Raw genomic sequence first — 6,093 nt, forward strand, 5'->3', positions numbered from 1 at the left:
TCAACGCAACGTTTTACTTAGAAAATATAGAAAGAAATATATTCTGTTCTGGCAGAAACTGAGATGAAAGTATGATATTTTGGGTGCATGAAAAGCTGAAATTTCAATTTGAAACCAAAAATTGTTTCGTCTTATCACAAGACAACAACAGCACCATATGAAAAAGGCAAACGTGGGCAAAGGCTTCAGGAACTTGGAATGTGTCCTCCTCTGTGTGATGAAAAACTTAGAGTGACAGCATTAACAATACACGCACGTGCACACACACACACACCCCTTCCATTCCCTTTCATAGTAAAGCAGCTTTTAATTTACTTAATTTTGTCATTCTAATAATTCTCATTTAAACGGTTTCCAATCTGTGAAAGAATTGTATATTCTCCCCAAAGCATTTTTATTGAGCTATTTGCAACAAACTACATATTCTATAAAAACAATGTTATCAATTGGGACTCACTTTCCCCCTCCCCACCTGCCTCTGCCTCACAAAAGACTGTTTGACTCATATTGTATCTGAAAACATTTGCAAGGGAAGAGATACAATTATGGAAAATAATACTGTTGCATAAAACACACACTATTTCAACTTCAATTGTGGACAATTCAGGGAAACTAAACATTTATTTAGCTGCTGTTTGGGGAAATTATATTGTAAAATCTAATGAGGAACACTGGAAATATCTCTCCTGTTCTTCCCACCAAACAAGCTCAAACCACAGCTCTGAACACTTCCTCTTTCATGCCTCAGATTTTCTCTGCTTTCTGCTACCGCTGTGAGAGTTTCTACACCTGGCAGCCAGCAGGAACTCACACGCAGAGGCTTTTGAACTCAAGAGCCTTCTGAAATGGTAATCCTCTATTTGTTTCAAAATATCACTAAGACAAATGCTTACCTGCACATTTTTGGTTTTGTGTTCCAATGCCACGATTAAGGTTTTTGTTTGTTTGGTTTTTGTTTTTTGTTTGTTTTTTGAGGATCCCAGTGTCCTGAAAGGGTTACCATTGTTCCATGCAAAATCTGACTGAGCAATGCATTCAATACGCAAGTGTTGGAAAGAAGCAGAGTTAAGCAAGAATGCTGTCATGTCAAAGCATAATCTTCAAAACTTCAACCCAATACGGCCACCAAAATTGAGAATGAACACGTTCTAAGATTTTATTCAACCCACTAATTAATGAGAGATTTAGTAAGATGACAAAACTGGTCCAAAGGAAGTTTGGAGAAACAGAGATTTTTATAGTCAGTCAAAGGAATGCTGAAATGGATTTATAAACTTAATCCATATAAATTGGTTAATATCCTATAGTGCATTAACCACTGGGGTATGTTTTTTTACTGGACCGAAATCTATGAGTTTTATGTATAACTTCAGTGTCTGGTCTCTAATCAAATAGTAAATAGCAAAGTCGAAGAGGCGAATTCTCAGACATAGATAATTAAATAATTATCAGGTGAACACATTAAACAATGACACTGTTGCCTTCCTCTTATTTTATTTCAAGTTTTGGATGATTTTTCTTAATAGTCATGCTTTTAAAAGTGTTTAGAAGAGACTGTAGCAAGAGAAATCATAAGATATTATTTACCTTGGTGAAATACTCTAACCCTTAGCTCTGTCCGTTCAAAAACTGATTTTTTTCCACCCAGTGTACCTGTATGCTAACTTAGCTCACAGGAAACAAATCTACAAATCAGACAAAAGCAACCTGTTTACAGTAAATATATAACTCATGAATAGGTCAGTACATTCTTCGCCTGGTACATTCTTTCCCCCAAGGAAAGCAGTAAATTGGGTCAGTGTTGCTTGATGAGCTGTGGTGAAGCTAGCTAGGAAAATCTGACTGCAATGCAGTGGAAATGCCCCTGCCCTCCCCATTTTCCCAAACGAAGGGGGCAAAAAAGATCTCCTCCTTTCTCCAAGAGCAAGAATAATGAGTAGGGCCACAAAAAGACCAGGCTCTTGATAGGGATTTGGGAAGAGGGTAGAGAGGGAAGGTGAGTACTTTTACTCCTTGCTAGTGGGTAGGTTTTACCGAAGAAAACTTTGCCAAGGACAATATTGGGAACTTCCAAGCAGGTTCCAAAACTAAGCCTCTGCCTCCTAGTGACTCAAAGTCTGCTCTCAGCCTGGACACTGAAATGAGCCAAGGGCATGGTCCCAAAGTCTGTTATTACTGTCTGCCGTCTCCCAGGAGCCTCCCCATACATACCCACATGTCCACACGCCTCACTCATCTTCCTTTCTTGCCCACCCCCACCCTTCTTCATCACCCATGCCCTCTGGTGCTCTGAGATGTTCCCTTATTTTGGTGGAGTGGGGTGGGAGGAGGGAGGGGTGGATGGCTACCCTGAAACTTATCTTACTTAGAGTGTATTCCAAGACCAGAACCCTCTACTGGGTAACCTTCCTTCCTGTGCTCCTCTGGCTTCAGTTAGCCACTGTTAGTGATCAGGAAATCATTCAATAGGTAAATTGCTTTTGCAATTCAATAATTAACGACCTCAGGACATCTCTCAAACTCCTGCCTTTGAAAATGGATAGAGAAGGGGAGATTTCGATCTAGAACACTTCCTCCCCCGAACTGAACGTACATGGGAAATGCCACTCTGGATCTCTTTGATCTTTTTCTAGGTTCTATCATACCTAATGTCTCCTCTGATTGACTGTCTTTCTTGGTCTGTACTTTTATCCAAGGTTAACATATTTGCTTTCTTGCCCTTCCTGCTTCTGGTGTGAGAAAGGTTCTGACTCTAAAGTGCTTTTGTAAGATGATGTATTCCATTGCATACTTTTAGGTTGGCATGGACAAATTTTTTTATGATAAGTTCATATAATTGCAAAAGATGTAATTCTACCATACTGTATATTTTACAATGCTGTACATATTTTTTTTGATACTTAGTCAATAAGTTTATTATTTTCTTTATCTGAAAAATTTTCATAGAAATTGTGGTTTGGTTTATTAACTCTCAGTAGCCTGTTCCTGAGCTCTAAGGAAGCTTGCCTTCTTCTGAGCTACCCGATCTTTCTTCTGGGCAAGTGACATTTTGGGACGGTTCCACCTCTTCTTTTTAACTTCTTTCTTAGGCTTCTTCTCATACACTGGATTCTCTCATATTGCAGCATGAGCTTTCTTATACATCTCCATCATGTCTGGAGTTACGTTGTTCTTTATGTATTGAGGGAATTGTTTTTTGTAAGCATCTTCATCTTCTTCAATCAGGTAACGCATATAATCAGCAACATTCTGCCCCATGATGTGCTTTCAGTGTACCTCAGCATTGAATTCTTTGCTTTCTGAATCATAACCAGGGAACCGTTTGGTACTGTGAGGGATAGACAAGCCTCCATCGACAGCTCCCTTCAGGGCCCCAAAAACTTTATTCTCAGTAGTAGTCCTGGCAAGCCCTGAAAAATATGGAACGCTTCACGAATTTGGTGTCATCCTTGCGCAGGGGCCATGCTAATCTTCTCTGTATCGTTCCAATTTTAGTATATGTGCTGCCGAAGCGAGCACTGTACATATTTTTTGATAAAACTCTGCGGCTGCACATTTTGCTCATTCAACTCTCATTCCATTTATGGGGGAAATCCACTATACAACCTAATTAAGTCAGTCAGTCCTTATGGACAAACCAATTCAACCAGATTCACTTTCCATCAGTTTTCAATCAAAATAAATCTAATAATATGCATCATGAAAACCATCTAATTTGTGAATTTTGGGTGGATAGACAATAGATGGGTGGATAGACAATGGATGGATGTGAAAGAAGGAAAGGAAGAAAGGAAGAAAAAGAAAGAAAGAAAAAGAAAGAAAGAAAAAGAAAGAAAGAAAGAAAGAAAAGAAGGAAGGGAGGAAGAGAAATGATAGAGCACTGAGACTTGTTTTGAGTTTGTTACCTAAACAAAAATAAGACGGAATCACTTAGAATATTTCTTACTGAATCTATTCTTGTTCACCAAGAAATTCTCCCTTGCCAGGTATGAATTCCTTAACTGGTTTCTTTGGAACCCTGGGGACCCGCAGCCTAGGAAGTCACATCGTCATTCTCACAGCATGCTATTGGTTGTACCCTATCCATTGTGGAAGGGGATCACACAAGGGCGTGAATAGCATCTTCAAGGCTGACTGCCACACACACATGACGGTTGCTCAATAACTATGTTTTGAACTAAAAAATTGTGTTTTACTTTTATAATTTAAAACTTAGAGAGCCATCTTACTTTTAAATGGGGGAAAATATCTCACCCTCCCACCCCCACCAGGGACAGCCTGCAAGGTGAATCATTTCAATTTTCAAACAGAATGTAAAATAGAGCAAGCCAGAAATGATATAGTGATGATATTTTTGCACACTTTGAATACTTATATAGGACACTGGAAAATATTTTAAATTAACGATGTTTCAGGAAACCTAGGTACTGTGGTTGCTGTACATATCAGGTAACCCTACTAATCAGAATATGCAGTTCCTTCCTCCTGTGTAAAGCTTCCTTATTCACAAAGAATTTTCACATGTATGATCTCATTTGAACTCATAAAGGCTCTGTGAAGAAGACAGGATAGATTTTATTCCAACTTTACCGATAAGGATACTTGATTAGGTCCCATTTTTAATAAGAGGCAGAGACAGAAGTAAAACTTTATTTTCTGATTTCTAGTCCAGTAGGGGTGGAAGACTATCAGAAACAACTTTAAGGCGGAACTTGCGTAGGATAGGCTGAGTTATACTGCAGAAAAGACAACCCCAACATCTTAATGGCTTGAAACAACAGAGATTTGTTTCCTGCGCATATAAGTCCAATGCAGGTGCGTTGACTTTCCAAGGCAATTGCCCTTCATACAGCAATTTACTGATTCAGCCTCTTACAGCTGCCCCATGCTTGTCACGTGGGGAAGAGAGTCTTTCAATGAAAATTAAAGGCTTTGACACGCATCCCTTCCCCTTACAGCCTGTGAGCCAGAACTAGTCATAGTTCTAGGCACTGTCTGACTGAAAGGGGACAGGGAAGTGTAAATTTCCTGTGTTCCCAGGGCAGGGGTGAGTACCAACACCCTCCACCACATATAAATAGGGAAGAACAAATAGGATTTGTAGAAGTAGGAGGAGGCCCCTCAAGGACACTTATGAAAATGCTGAAATACACACGTAACACCTAATCTTTTTGAAAGCCCAGTGCTGGGTTCCCTCAGATACATTTTTATTAGTTGATGCTGACAACAGCCTGGAAGGTAAATATTATCCCCTATTTTATGGTTTAGGAAACTGAAGTTCAAAGAAGTTTCAAAACTTGCCCCAGAGCACATATTAATAAATGGAGGAAAGTCTAACTCCCTCGTTCTTCTTTTTCTCCATCTCTCAGTTTCATATAATGATCTCTTCACCATCACAAGGGGGATTTAATTTTATAGGGCCCAGGGAATCACTGGGGAGGGATACACCAGAGCTGGCATATCTGCTGACAATGTTTTATTTATTGAGCTGGGTGGTGAGCACACAGATGTGTGTATAATTTTTTTCATGTCTTAAATATTTCAAAATACTTTTAAAAAGAGAGAGAAGGTGGACAGAGTCTGAAAACTTGTGACAGTTTCTTATCTTAAAAACACAAGTATTTTTTATGAGTATCAGCAGCCAGAAAGCAAGAAATACAGTCTTATTAGCATTTATTGAGCACATACCTTGTCCCAGATAGCTTTAAATAATTTATTTCCATGTACTAACTTATCCTTCCAACAACCCTACCAATGAGGTAGGCACTATCATTATCCTTATTTTAATATGAGATGAAAAAATTGAAGAAAGTCAGATTAAGTAAATTATTTAGAGTCAAATAATTTATAAAGGGAAAAAAACTAGATTGCACTCTGGTTTCAGGATATGTACACATAAAACCCACCACCCTGTAATACCTCCCCTAAGAAGGTGAAGGATGAGTCAGATTTACAGAGGTGGGTCAGGATCTTTCACGCATCTCCCACCAAGTGCTAGTTACATTCTCTAGAGGGTTGCATGCAGTTAAACAGGGAATTCAAAATTGCTTTCTTGTGACATTGACAGAAAAGCAGAGATGTGTTTGGCCGCAG

General features: G+C 39.0%; 1 non-coding gene across 1 annotated transcript; it reads right to left on the reverse strand.

Annotated features, from left to right (window-relative positions):
- Positions 1-3,413: 3,413 nt before the first annotated feature.
- Positions 3,414-3,519, reverse strand: LOC130829616 (U6 spliceosomal RNA). Its single transcript, XR_009047629.1, has one exon. It is a non-coding gene; the product is annotated as a U6 spliceosomal RNA (small nuclear RNA).
- Between the last annotated feature and the right edge of the window lie 2,574 nt (positions 3,520-6,093).

This window comes from Hippopotamus amphibius, chromosome 9, assembly GCF_030028045.1.
Source record: "Hippopotamus amphibius kiboko isolate mHipAmp2 chromosome 9, mHipAmp2.hap2, whole genome shotgun sequence".
Classification (NCBI taxonomy): Eukaryota; Metazoa; Chordata; class Mammalia; order Artiodactyla; family Hippopotamidae; genus Hippopotamus; species Hippopotamus amphibius.